The 15,724-nt window shown below is 36.5% G+C and overlaps 1 non-coding gene across 1 annotated transcript; it reads right to left on the bottom strand.

The window, feature by feature from the left end:
• Positions 1–13,630: 13,630 nt before the first annotated feature.
• On the bottom strand, positions 13,631–13,737 carry LOC141663223 (small nucleolar RNA R71). The gene has a single exon (XR_012551302.1). It is a non-coding gene; the product is annotated as a small nucleolar RNA R71 (small nucleolar RNA).
• Between the last annotated feature and the right edge of the window lie 1,987 nt (positions 13,738–15,724).

Genomic DNA, 15,724 nt, shown 5'->3' with positions numbered 1-15,724 from the left:
TTGGCATGATATCCATATACTTGGAACGACGATCATGTTCAAATGGGTAAGTCTAGAAGTTGCAATATGTGCAGAACCTTAACAAAGTTTTTTGATAAGTCCGTATCAGGGATCTCTTCAGCTGTACTTTTTCTTGTGATTATATCATACGCCCACCTCAAAGGTTTAGTCGGATCTTGAACTACACAATCTACTAGAGGATACAACAATAAACAGAATTCTAGTAGCAAAATTCCACTCCTAGCTTTGAACAGAATGAAGATACTACTAAAATGTAATTAAATTGGTCAAGTATTAAAGATAGATTACCTCGTGAAGGTTCAAGATTAAAGTGAAAAGTTGACATGCAAGAAAGATATTTTTAAATTATTGAAGCTTTTCAAACAGAGTAGCAATTTTGTCTTTGATGACATACCTGAGGATCACTTTTATATACTATGCCCATTTGAAAATTTTTAAAATAAATAATTTATTACTTAAAAATTTATCAACTTATCACGATTTATTCTGTTTAAGTAATAAATTATTTATTTTAAAAATTTTCAAATGGGCATAGTATATAAAAGTGATCCTCAGGTATGTCATCAAAGACAAAATTGCTACTCTGTTTGAAAAGCTTCAATAATTTAAAAATATCTTTCTTGCATGTCAACTTTTCACTTTAATCTTGAACCTTCACGAGGTAATCTATCTTTAATACTTGACCAATTTAATTACATTTTAGTAGTATCTTCATTCTGTTCAAAGCTAGGAGTGGAATTTTGCTACTAGAATTCTGTTTATTGTTGTATCCTCTAGTAGATTGTGTAGTTCAAGATCCGACTAAACCTTTGAGGTGGGCGTATGATATAATCACAAGAAAAAGTACAGCTGAAGAGATCCCTGATACGGACTTATCAAAAAACTTTGTTAAGGTTCTGCACATATTGCAACTTCTAGACTTACCCATTTGAACATGATCGTCGTTCCAAGTATATGGAATATTCATGCCAAATATTGCAGCCACCAAAGAATATATTGACTAACAGGTACCTGAACTTAAAAAGAGTTTTAGCTTGTAGTAGCATATAAAAGACATGTATTAGCTGCAATACATGACTAATACCCACACATGACTAATAACAACAAAGTAGTAGAAATTGAATTATGTACAGAAAGTGAAGTGAACAAGTGGTTGTTAAATATCAACAGTACGATGTTAAATATCTTATTGGGATAAAACATCATGCCTTTACTTCTTATGATTAAGTATATTTAAAAACTAATAACAGGCAAGCAAACATCATTTGTTATAGCTTTAAAAAAAGAACTCTCGTGTACTCCTATCTGATGGAAGTACAAATTATATAACATTTGTGCTATAACAAGTGAAACAAGAATATAAATGGGAGCCAAGGAGTGTCTTAACAAACTACCTCAACTTAAAATGATAATGAGCAATACATAATATATTAAAATTCACCAAAAGTGCTTTATATGTTCATATATCAAGAATAATTTCTTAAGTTATGTTCATATATTAAGAATTAAAATATATCGATTTAGGATATATATAATAGCCGCTTGATGAGATATTTTATTCAATTTAAATTAATAAGATATTTTATTCAATTTAAATGGTGAGACAATTTATACACAATTTATACCGTTTAAAATGTCTAAATTACTATATATATATTATAACAAAAAAAATAATAGGCCTTGACGAGACATTTTATTCAATTTAAATGGTGACACAATTTATTCAGTTTAAAATATCTAAACTATAGATATTATAACACAAAAAAAATACTTTTCTTGTAAATTGAACCTAGGTCTTACCATTGTTGTGATTGTGTGTCTTTAAAGACATAAATATTTGATATTATATTTATAGAGTCCCATAATTATTAATTCTTATTTATTTTTTTTCTTTTTATATTTGATACTTTATATTATATTATTATATATTATAAATTTGTAACCTATATGAGTCAACTTACATATTTTTAAATGTCAGTCTTTTTATTAAAAAAATGGTGTTAACGGATTCAAACTTGAATTTACACGTTAAATTGTCATCTCAATACCACTAGGTTTATTCACATTATATGTATGTGTGAGTGTCGCTTGAATAAAAATGTAATGACAAATTTATCATTGTGCTATTTCTTTTAATATTGTTGATTTAGGCATCTTCTAACCAGTTGGTCAATCACTTTTAAGATAATATGACTATTTAAGATATAATTTTGCATATAATTTTTATGATGATGAATTGTCAATGAGTTGATAACTGAGGCGTAATTTATCATTTTATGCATAACTCAGAAAAAATAGTTCTTATAAAAAATTAAAAACGATTTTTACACGACTTGGTAAATGTATAAATATTCAAAAAATTTGAACATCATTCTCATAGAAATTATATATGTTATATATTATCTTATATAGTCAATATTGCATTTTTATTTAAATATTTTTGAGCAAAATCTTGAACTTTACACATTTTTTCACTATGATACATGACATGATTAACTTCGTATTTTGAAAAATAAATAATATATCATATATTGGAATTATCATATATATTATATTATAATATTTATATAATATCAAAGAATTTAATAAATTTTTTCGAGAATAACAAAAACAACTTTTTAACACTAATAGTTATCATACAACTGTAGGATAACTTAAAATAATGTCTTCCAATTTTTAAAAATAAAAGCAAACAGTGTTACAATGCATGAAAATAAAATATTCATAATGGAAGAACATTTCATTTAAAAATATTTTCATAATAAAAGATTAGGTTGGGAATAAAATAAAGACGAAATCCCAACTCAACCATAAATCAGAAGATTCAAAAAAATCTATAGTAATATGTTGTATAATCAAATATTGATACACACACATGTAATAAAAAATAATTCCAAATACCTACACAAATATTAATATTGCAATATATATTTACAATGTGTTTTAGCATATGGAACACATCTAAGTATTTATGATTATTGTTGTTACTTGTCATATGAATTTGCATAATCATTACGTACTGTTTGAAGTAAAAATATTTAAATAGTATGTGTTATAAATAATATAAGAGTGATAAATAATCAAATTAATATTTTAAACACATTGAAACACAATATTCTTATCATGTGCTATAAAATAACTCGTACCTCCCCTAAATATTACGAAGGATATAATATTAAGTGTAATATGTTCATTGTAATTTAAAGTACCTGATAAATTAGAATTTTTTATGAATTTTGACATTTGATAGAATATGTGTGTCAAACTGTCATAGGGGCAAGTACAATGTTTAGTAAAGAAAATATTATTTTTTAAGTATAAAATATGAAAATTAGATTTTATACCATTTGAAAGGGGGAGGTTTTTAAGGGGAGGGGGTTGGAAGTTTTTTTTAAATCTCATAAGGATTATTAACGACCAATGCTTTTTGCCGAAACTCTGAACATAAGACATCGGACATGTTGGTGACCTCTTACAACTTAAGGTAGTAGAAAATATTAGACACTTTGCCAGTTTTTTGTGGCCCTTACAACTTGATACACTAGAAAACATTATACACTTTGTCAGATTTTTGTGCAATCTCAATTGCTTTCGAAGGTAAAAATACTTGTGCGGAGGAATACATGAAAATTTTAACAATTTTCAATATAAACAAATACGCCTTTGTGATAAAACCAGAAATTCATGTTTAACTATAAAATAGTGCATGCCTTTGGTGAATTACAAACTAAATTTCTGCTACTGTCAAATCGGTGAATAGTATCGTGGATGCATCAACATGGGTACATATGAGAAAACTTGGCGAACATAACCAATGATAGTATTAACCAATATTTGTGGTTATGGATTCTGTATCATGTACCAATACTCGTTTCACACCAAAATCGCTATGCTGGGTGAAACAATATTAGCTTACATGACTATATTTTTTTTTACATTTGGGTAGCTAAGGAGTTTATTTTCCTATAATTTTGTCATCTATATTAACGCCATGTTTTTAACTCTTATACTTCGCATACATTGACGAAAAACACAAGTAAGTTGATTTCCATTTTTGGTGAACATTCTACACAATCTCGTAGACTAACTTGCAATAATAACAAAGTTAAGTCCAATAAAATAATTTGGATGAGTCTTAGACAAGCAAAATATTTACTATCAGGTTTACTCACTTTACAACTCAATTTTTTTAATCATGGATGATTTATATTGATATTCAAGTACACATTGCAACATCTCAGAACTTTAGAATTTATACTAGAAAATGACCCGTGTCTCGCACGGGTTTCCATGCTGGTATATATAATAGAGCAAATATGAGTTTTTGAGACTTTTTATTCATTTGAATTTACTAAATTACCCCTTGATATAGATAGAAAATACATCTTAAAGACACATTAAATGTCTCATTAATTACACTCGGGCTTCTTGTCTGATGTCTAGTACAGACCTGTCTGGTCCGAGCACGTAGCAGACTCAAGACGGCCCATGTAGACAAGGCCCACCAGCAGAGGTCGTCAAGGTCCACGAACACAAGCTGTTCATAGACTAGGCCCAATACGGCTGGAAGAGCAGAGACATGTGTCCTAAACGGACTCAAAGTCCTACACAGAAGGTTCTGGAGTTCCTTCCCTTATAGGACTCCTAATCACCACCTAAGTTGGAGACTTGACCAACACAAGTCTAACCCTAGACTCACCTCTATATAAGGGGCTCTACCTCTCAACCAAGAACTATATTTTTGGATTGATTCTCCACCACATTGAGATACGTAGGCATCTTGCAAGGACCGATAGTCCCGAATGCAAGTGCAGCCATTAAAGCTCGAAACTCACAAACCCTAGCATTAAATACGAACGTACTCTAGTTTTTATTCTATAATATTTGGCGCCGTATGTGGGAAGGCTACAACAACCATGGTGAATACACGGAGCAGAAACAATAGTGGAACAGACACTCCTGTCCCATCGCGAATAATCGCATCGGTGGTGGAAGTACCACCTCACTCAACCTCTCCACCAAAGAAGGAACCCTGGAAGGGGCAACTGAGGCTCAGCCACAAGGGACGAATCCTTCGGCTCCTCAAGGGACAAATCCTCAATCTTTGCAGCTACATGCACCTCTGATCTCTCAACCCGTTGGGTATGATTACTCGACGATCGTGACCACTAACCCCCCTTACGGGATGCCTTTATACCCCAAAAATGGAGGAAGTGGACACTCTAATCGGAGTGAAGCACAAGGATGGATGCCCCAATATATACGTGGCTTGGCTCCTATTCCGGAGGATCAAGAATTCTCTGGACCTTATACTGATAGAGACTCTGAACCATCGGATGACAACGTTGCTCCGAGAAGGAGGCGTGTTGGCAAAGAGCCGATACCTAGTACTGACCAACGCCCCAGGAGAACTCAAGGGACGAATCCTCAAGATGTCCAGAAGAGGATCGGGGCTCATGAAGCTGAGATCCAAAGGATAAAGCGCGACCTGGAGATGCACTTGACCCCTAGACCCCTACTTGCTCCGAGGCGGAGAGATCCTCCTCCAATCATAGACCTCGATGGTCCAATACCAAGAATGGTTGTTGTCCCAAGGGCTGATCCAAGTAATCTTATGCCCTTGGGAGATCCTGATGATCCAAATCCACCATTCACTGATGCAATAATGAATGCCGGCATCTCAAGGAAGTTCAAGACTCCCCCCATTAAAACATACGATGGTACTAGAGACCCTGTTAATCATGTCAGGATGTTCTCTAACACCCTGTTGCTATAGCCCGTGAACGACACTATTAAGTGTCGGGCCTTTACACAAACCCTATCGGGTATGGCTCAAAGGTGGTATAACCGTCTGCCCCCAAATTCTATTGGATCCTTTACGGAATTGAGCCAAATTTTTATCAAGCAGTTCATAAGTGGCAGAGTACAGGAGAAGAGTTCGACCTCTCTCACGGGCATTCTAGTAGGTTTAATCCCACATTGCTTGGTATCCTAACTAAAAAATAAAAGTATAAAATTTCTGAAAATGCATCTACACCTACAACTTCATTTAGCATGACTAGAGAGTTTTTTTCATATAACTATGATTTGGATGAGGATTTTTCAATATTAACGTGGTGGAAGAATCATGAGAACCAATTTCCGGTATTAGCTAAAATTGCAAGGGACATTTTAGTAGTACCCGCCTCTACAATTGCTTCCGAGTCCGCTTTTAGTGTCGGTAGAAGAGTGTAGGACGAGAAGAGATCAAGTCTTGAACTGGATGTCGTCAAAATATATGTTTGCAAAAATGATTGGGATCAAGCGGTAAAGAGACAACAAGGGAGGAAAAAAGATGACTCAGACGGCGAAGAGGATACTTGGATGACGATGGACACTTCATCGGAATCGGGCACGTCAGCGAATGATCCACAAGAAGAAGAATTTGAATAGTTGATAAAATATTTTTGCCATGTATTTTAGAATTTGTTATATTTTATATTTTATTTAAAATGTAAACACTGTTTGTTCTGTTTTTTTTGGAGAGGAGTCCTCTCAAATCAATTGTAACATTTTTTTAATTAATAAAATTTATAGAGGTACCGTCTTTTTTTCCTTATTTTATTTCAACACATTCTAGTTTTACAAATTCGGGAAAAAAATTAACATAATTATTTTAGAGGCCCAAATCAATTGTAACATTTATGTTTGCTAGTTTAAAAACAATTGAAATACTTTTAAAAAATAAAGTCAACTTTGGAACCAAAATAAAAATAAAATAGATAAATAATTTGTTAATGTAAGAACCTGAACTAGGAAAAGAAAAATAAATTCTGGATAATATTTTTAAATAATAAAATTAGTGATTGATTTGACAGATTTCATGTGCTACAACCAGAAAAAGGAATTCATTTGATTTGACAAATGAATTGGCTCAACTTTGTTATAAGAAAATATAAACAAATGGCTAAGTGAGACTGTGTCAGTAGTAAAGCATGCAAATAAATAATATTCGCCAATTTGTGAATAACCGCGAATTACTCGGCACAAACACATCTCATCAAAGAACCGTATAATTCGTTTAATTCGCGGTCCGTTCACGGTTTAGTATTTTCATTGTTCGGCCCGAACCGGCACGGCCCGTTGTTCATAATGGTCCGTTCACGAATTTAATGTTGATTAAACCCGTCCGGAGAAAATTCGGCCCGGCACGCTCGGCCCGATTGTTTGGCCACCTCTAGCTCCATGATAGGGCCGGAAAGTATATCAAGGTGGAGGAGAGCATGAAGAAGACAGTTGTGAGTAATGAACCCTCTGGAAATAAGAAGCGGAAGACGGATCAGGAGTACGATGCCAAGGACAAGTATCCTTGAATTAGCAACAGCTTTGACTCCTCCTCTTCTAAGAAGAATCAGCAATCAAGGTTCACTGAATATGCGAGGTTGAACACTCCAAGGAGCCAAATTCTTATGAAAATTGAGAAGGACAAAGAGTTCAAATGGCCGAAGCCACTAAGAGGAGACCTTGAGAAAAGAGACAAGAGTCGATACTGCAGGTTCCACAAAGATGTTGGTCATAATACTGACGATTGTAGGCAACTTAAGGATGAGATTGAGTATTTGATCTGAAGGGGAAAATTTGAACGATTCACCAAGGGTGAAGAGGCTAGAGGCCAAAAAAGAGACAATGACCGAAGAGATGACGATCAGAGGGGTAACGACAGAGATTGCAACCAACAGCCCGAGGGCCAGTAATCAATATGATCTCGGGAGGTCTTACACAGCTGGTACTAAAAGGAAATCTCGAAAAGCTTATACGAGAGAGGTGATGAGCATAGTTGGAGAGCCATCTAAGCATTCTAAGTTAAAGATGACGCTTGAATTTGGTGACCCAGACCTTGAAGGTTTGAAATTTCCTCAGGGCGATCCTCCGTTTATCATTCCGATAATTGGAAATTATCCTGTCATGAGGGTCCTAGTGGACAGTGGGGCTTCTGTGGATATTCTGTTCCATGACACATTCATAAGGATGGGATACAATGATTCTCAACTAACTCCATCTAACGCACCCATCTATGGGTTTAACTATGTGGAATGCAAAGTCGAAGAAGCATTACAACTTCCCGTGACTATCGGGGAAGATCCCAGAGAGGCCACACAGAAGTTGAACTTTCAGGTTATTAAGGTAGCCTCTAGTTACAATGCTATCATGGGTAGAACAAGGATTTATGCATTTAAATCCGTGCCCTTAACCTACCATATAGTACTGAAGTTCCCAACTAAGAACGATGTTGGAGAAGTGAAAGGAGATCAGAAAGTGGCCCACAGTTTCTATGTTGTAGCACTTAGGCACGATGGAACCGGGGGGCAGGTCCACCCTATAGAAGACATGCATGTCCGAGAGAATGACGAACTGCGAGGAAAGCCAGCAGAGGACTTGGTCCCAATTCCCTTAGACTCCTTAGACCTGGAGAAGGTCACGTTTATTGTAGCATCTCTAGAAAAACCCTTGAAAGGCCAATTGACAACTTTTCTACAGAAGAACAGTGATGTGTTTGCTTGGACAACAACTGATATGCCTAGGATTGACCTGAACCTTATAGAACGTTGATCCAACTCGGAAGGGTGTAAAGCAGAAGAAGAGAACTTATGCCCCTGATAGGCTGAAAGCTATTAAACAGGAGGTTGAGAAGCTCCTGGAAGCTGGATTCATTGAGAAAGTGCAATTTCCTGAATGGTTTGCCAACCCCGTAATGGTTAAGAAGGCCAATGGGAAGTGGAGGATGTGCATCGACTTCACTAAGTTGTATGATGCTACCCCCAAGGACTGCTACCCCTACCAACGATTGATACCCTGATCGATGCCACTAATGGACACGAGATGCTAAGTTTTATGGAAGGCTTCAGCGGTTACAATCAAATTAAAATGTATAAAAATGACACCTCCAAGGTATCTTTTATAACTTAATTTGGTGTATTTTATTATCTTGTTATGGCTTTTGGACTTAAGAATGCAGGACCTACTTACCAAAGGTTAGTAAATAAGATACTTTCCCATCTAATTGGGAAGACCGTGGAGATCTATGTTGATGATATGTTAGTCAAAATCCTAAGAAAGGTCGATCATATTTGTCACCTCAGAGAGGCATTTGAAGTGCTGAAGCACAACAAGATGATGTTGAACCCCGCCAAGTATGATTTTGGTGTTGGGTTGTTAGGACGTTAACACGCGGTGATAATACACGCAAGTATACGCGTTCGCAAGTAGTAAAGATTTAGATCAAATTCGTTCCCACAGAGACTCTTTGGTTAATTTAAGAATATGCACCTATGCAACAATGATATAGTTATTATCCAATGTTAAGAAAAATAACAAGTTGAAATTGTTTATAACTAAGAATTAAACTAAAAATTATAACTAAGAGAACAAGAATGGTTGAATTAATATATATGACAAACTGGGATCCTAACTTCATTAAATACTTCATTCAATAGCCTTTTTATTCTTAACCTTAGCATGTAATGGTGATGACACTAATCAGATAACACGAAACTAGTAAACGCCAACTTTTGTTTTACGAATACCCTACTACCAAGCATCCATAAAAGAGATAGAAGTTGAATAGACACCAATTATGCGTAGTCCTTATATGTCTATAAGAATTGAAAACATAACGGTTTAATGTGCAAGTTATCTATCGTGATTACATAGGCAAGTAAGATGGTTAAAATTACCTACGAATCATGCATAACAATAACACATGAACCTATGCTAGCATGGCAAGTTCTAAACCTCTATATTCACTGTTGCTTCAATAGAGATTAACACGCTATCTTATATGTTAGCTATGCACATAAGACGAATAAGTATAACCAATACTAGGTTATCATACAATCACCACACACTAAGGCATCGGAATAATTTAACTGAAGAAATCCATATATAAATCCGCTAGAACTCCACGATAATGATTAGTTCATAATCAAACTCATCATCACCACGGGTCCCAATGAAAGCATGATAATAAACAATGTAAGAGTACTAGGGTTCAAAGACAAATCGAAAATAAGCATCCAAGTATCGCATAAATCAAAGAAAACAAAAGTCTTCTTCTCCGTAGCCATCTCGTGCTCTCTAGGTCTTCTTAGTGCTCTCCCACGTCTCCTTGTTGTTAAAAATGTCTTTTTATTGGTATATATAGGCTCTAGGATGACCAGGACCCTTAATATCTTCAATTTATACTAAAATTAGGATTCTGGGCAAAAAATGGGTTGGGGTGGCCGCGCTGTTTTGGCAGAAAGTCAGCGCGGGCGCACGGGTTTTGGGGGCGGTCGTGCCTAACTTCTGGACTTTTCTGTAGTTTCTTCTTTTGGCCGTATCTTGAGTTCTGCTCGTCAGAGTTAGGCGATTCAACTGCCCATGCAAAGCTAACGAGATTCTCTATAACTTGAGAATGCTTCCAATTCTGATCTCTTTTCAGCATATTTCTTTAAAAAGCTTCTTTCTTCATTTAACTGATGCCTGAAATGCATAAACACAAAAACATATCAAAAATACCAACAACTTGAGTCCAAAACACCAACTTAAGCCTGAAATCAAGCGTTCCAAGTAGATATAAAATCCACTTATCATGGGTCAGGAAAATTTTTGGGTCACAGTGGTCTCTAAGAGGGAAATAAAGGCCAACCCTAAAAAAATCAAAGCAATCTTGGACATGGATCCACCACGCTCCAGTAAGGACATTCAGAAGCTGACAGGAAGAATCGCAGCGCTAGGGAGGTTTATCTCCAAGTCTGGAGATAAATTCCTGCCCTTTCAAAACCCTTAAAAAGGTGAAAATTTTTGAATGGACAGCTGAGAGCCAAAAGGCCTTTAAACAACTAAAGGAGTAGATGACTGAAGCCCCATTGTTGGCCAAACCAAGTCCGGAGAAAACTCATTTTCTGTACTTAGCGGTATCTGAAAAAGTCGTGAGTGCAGTCCTCGTGAAGGAAGAACAAAAACTCCAGAAGCCTGTATACTACGTAAGTAAGCTGCTCTATGGGGCAGAGTTGAATTACTCCACCACGGAGAAGTTCACGCTTACTCTCATTACATCCTCGAGGAAGTTGAGACCATACTTTCAAGACTCACACGATCGAACACCTGACAGACCAACCCTTGAGAAATATTCTTCATAGCCCGAAGGCCAGTGGAAGGCTCATTAAGTGGGAAATTGAGTTAGGAGAATTTGATATCAAGTACAAGCCTCGAACGGCCATTAGACTTTATGGTCGAATGTACCATTAATGACCAAGAAGTCGGGGGCAGAAGATAGTAACCCCAGAAGGAGGGGAGAAAAAGAAGGATCAAGAAACGACTCTGAAAGAGTATTGGGTTCTCCATTTTGACGGAGCGTCCAAAATAAAATCTAGTGGTGCAGGCCTAGTCTTGCATAGCCCTGATGGGTTTATGATTGAGTATTCTTTGAAGTTGGACTTTCCAATAATGAACAACGAAGCAGAATATGAAGCGTTATTAGCCGGCTTAGGCTTGGCTAGAGCCGTGAGGGCCAAAAACCTGAAGGTCTGTGGAGACTCAATACTTGTTGTTGCTCAAGTTAATGGAGTGTTTGAGGCCAAAGATGATACTATGGAAAAGTACCTGAGAGTCGTAAAGGGGATATTGACTCAATTAAATGGATGGTATGCAGAACATGTTCCAAGAGAGGAGAACACTAAGGCAGATGCCTTGTCCCAGTTCCCCTCATCTGAAATCGAGAATTATACGAGAAGTATCTACTTACAGGTCTTGAAGACCCCTACTATTCATGTCATAAGTCTGATAGCACTGGTTGATGTGACAAGCTGTTGGATAGACCCGATCAAGACCCACATAGAGACTGGGTGGCTCCCCGATGATGCCCAGGAGGCACGCAAGCTGTCGGTGAGAGCATTGAGATATTCATTGATTGAAGGCATTGATATACAAAAGGTCCTTTATTATTCCATGCGTGAAGTGCATAAGACCTCTTGAAGTAGAGGAGGCGCTTAAAGAATCCCATAAAGGGATTTTTGGGCAACACTTGGGGGCAGGGCCCTAGCTCACTAGATAACTCGATTGGGGTTCTACAGGCCAACTATACTAACCAATGCAAAGGCTTAAGTGAAGAAATGTGACAGGTACTAGAGGCACGCTCCAATAGTATGAAAGCCCCCATGGAGGCTTACATCTATCAGCACACCCATCCCCTTTGCAATGTGAGGAATGGACATACTTGGACCATTTCATGTAGCATTGGGACAGAGGAAGTTCTTTGTGGTAGCCATAGACTACTTTACGAAGTGGATTGAGGCTAAAGCACTAGCCAAGATAACCATAAGCAAATTGCCCAATTCTTCTGGGAGAATGTGATATGCCGATTTGGATCCCACGCATAGTTGTCACGGATAATAGGAGACAATTTGATAATGCAGATTTCAGAGAGTACTGCGATGATAACAGCATAGAGCTTCGCTTCAACTCGGTTTCTCACCCATAAACAAACGGGCAGGCGGAAGTTGCCAATAAAATCATCCTTGATGGACTTAAAAAAGGGTTGAACGCTCAAGAAACACTTGGGCAGATGAGTTGCTGCCTATACTATGAGCATATCACACCACCTGCAAAGTGACTAGCGAAGCTACCCCGTTTATGCTGGCTTACGGAGACGAGGTCGTGGTGCCCCTCGAGATCATTCATGGATCCCCTAGGATCGAAGCTTACGGTCCAGAGATCAATGAAGAAGGCATGAGGCTCGCTCTCGATCTTATTGACGAGGTCAGAAATGAGGCCAATGCCCACAATGCAGAGCATCAACGAAGAGTCTCCCTCTATTATAATAAAAGGGTTAAAGAAAGGTTCTTTTACCAAGCAGACTTGATCTTAAGAAAGATGGAGGCATCAGGAGTTGAAGAGAAAGAAAAGCTAACCCCTAACTGGGAAAGGCCGTATAAGGTCAAGAAAACATTAGGACGAGGATCCTACAAGTTAGAAACCCTGAGCGGTAACGAAGTGCCTCATACTTGGTACATTTTGAATCTATAGGTTTATTATGTTTAGGACATGAAAGAAATGTTCCTAGTACTTAGTAGTAGATGGAGGAATAAGGTCGGCCAGTGTACGAGCATCTATTGAATGAAAGTCCTGAAGGACCAAAATACTGGAAATAAAAGGTCATAGGATATATATATATATATATATATATATTATATATTTTATTCCTCATATTTGTTATATTTTGCGTCGATTTAGATTTTTATTAATTAGATTTTAATGTTTTATTGTAGGAAGCAAGGAAATACTAAACTTGGATGGATTGGAGAATTAGAGTTTAATTTGGAGATTTATTAGAAGGAAATTCGGATTTGTTGGACTGCATGCGCGCAATTCACTGTTTAGGCCATATCTTGAGTTCCAGAAGTCAGAATTTGACGATTTAATAGCCCATACGAATCTAAAGGAATTATCTTTCAATTTACAGAGTCTGGAGTGGCCTAAACTTATTGAAGAAAAGTCTGCTGCTGAATTTTCCTTTAGAAACCTGTTCACTATTTTGGATGGTTTAACAAAGGCCTTTCTACTCAAAATTTTCAGTCAGAAGAAGACTGCAAAACTCAGGAATGACATATCTAACTTTCATTAAGATGATGAGGAGTCTCTTCATGATGTGTAGAAAAGATACAAAAGGATTCAGAGATAATGTCCTCACCATGGCATTCCTGGCTGGTTGTTGATCCAGACATTCGACAATGGGTTAACACAAGAATTCTGAATTTTTTTATGCTGCTTTTGGTAGATCTATTATGAAGAAGAACATTGAGAATGCGAAAGCTTTGTTAGATGATATGGCGTCTAATGATAACTATCCATACAGCGATAGAAATCATCCTAAGAAGGGAGGTAAGTATGATGTTGATGTGCTAACCATGTTGAATACTACGATACAGACAATGGTTAAGAAGATTGAGCAATTGGATTCTAGAACTTCATCTACAGTTGTCTCATACGAGATTTGTGGTATTGTTGGACACACTCAAAATATTTTCCAGTTCAATCCCTCTGGATTATCCATGGAACAAGAAAATGTACTTTAAAACCAAAATCAAAGGCAACAGCATAATCCTTACTCTAATACGTACAATCCAGGTTGGAGAGATCATCCTAATTTCTCCTACAGAAATACTCAGGCTCAAGCTCAACTTCCACCAACTCAGCCATAAAAATCTAACTTGGAAAATCATTTAGAAGGATTTATCTCTACACAGGCAAAGAAGAATGATAATTTTAATGCAAGTATCAATAAGATAAAGGCTCAAAATAAGTTGATGGAAAATTCAATTACTCAAATTGCTCAGCATTTGAGCCAACTCAACAAGTCTTCCGGCCAACTTCCTGGCCAAACTGAACAACCACAAAAAGGTCATATCAATGCTGTAACTCTGAGGAGCAGAAAAGAATTGCCAGAACCACATTTAAAGTTGAGCAAAAGTATTGTGAATGCTAAAAATCATGAAGAGGACATTACAACTAAAAAAGTGATCGAAGAAGAGGTAGTGGAATGAGAGAAGAAGGAACCTATTGTTGCTCCTATTAAACCTTATGTGCCTCCTGCTCCTTTTCCGCAAAAGTTGGTACAAGCTAAACTTGAGAAGAAGTATGGTAAATTTCTTGAAATTCTGCATAAACTGCACATTAATATTCTATTCATGGATGCTTTATCAGAGATGCCTTCACACGTAAAATTTCTTAATGATATATTATCAAGGAAGAGAGAGACTGAAGAAAGTTATACTATCTCATTAACGGTAGAGTGTAGTTCCATCTTGTAGAATCATCTTCCTAAAAAGTTCGCGGATCCTGGTAGCTACTCTATTGCTGTCAAACTAGGGGTGTTGAAATCAAAAGAGTTTTGTGTGATCTTGTAGCAAGTGTCAGTTTAATGCCATTATCAATCTATGACAAGCTTCAGATGGGTGAACTGAAACCCACACAGTAACTCTCTACAATTAACAGACAAAACTGTAAAATATCCTCTTGGTGTACTTGAAGATGTTCCTCTCAAGGTTGGTAAATTTTATATTCCATGTGATTTTGTTGTCATGGAAATGGAAGAAGATGCAAATATTCCTATCATTCTTGGGAGACCTTTCTTAGATACTGCTGGAGCTATAATTGACATGAAGAATGAAAGAATTTCTTTTCAAGTAGGAGAAGAGAAGATGCAATTTAAGCTCCAAAACATAATGGGACACCCTTCTATGGATTAGACAATCAACAGGGTGGATGCTCTAGAAGAAGTAATTTACATCAAAGCCAACAGTTTATTATGTGAAGATCCATTTCAAGCTGTTCTGGAGGGTGACATGGATGAAAAATATAAGGAGTGTACGGACTACGAGAAACTTTTGGATGTAGCGCCTCTAGCTATGTTTGATCATTCTATTGTTCTACGTAATGAGGAAGTTAAGGAGAGTTCAACGCCTCCTCAGGTAGAACTAAAACTACTTCCTACATCTTTGAAATATGTATTCATGGGCCCTAATAATTCATATCCCATTATTGTCAATACTGAGCTTGATGACATTCAAATTGAGTTGTTGTGCACTGTTTTAAAAAAATATAAAAATGCCATTGGGTACACTATTGATGACATTAAGGGCATTAATCCATCATTTTGCATGCATAAGATAATTCTTGAAAACGA

This window comes from Apium graveolens, chromosome 5 (genome assembly GCF_009905375.1).
Source record: "Apium graveolens cultivar Ventura chromosome 5, ASM990537v1, whole genome shotgun sequence".
Classification (NCBI taxonomy): Eukaryota; Viridiplantae; Streptophyta; class Magnoliopsida; order Apiales; family Apiaceae; genus Apium; species Apium graveolens.
Note: the sequence above shows the minus strand (reverse complement) of the source record. Positions and strands in the feature narration are given on the sequence as shown.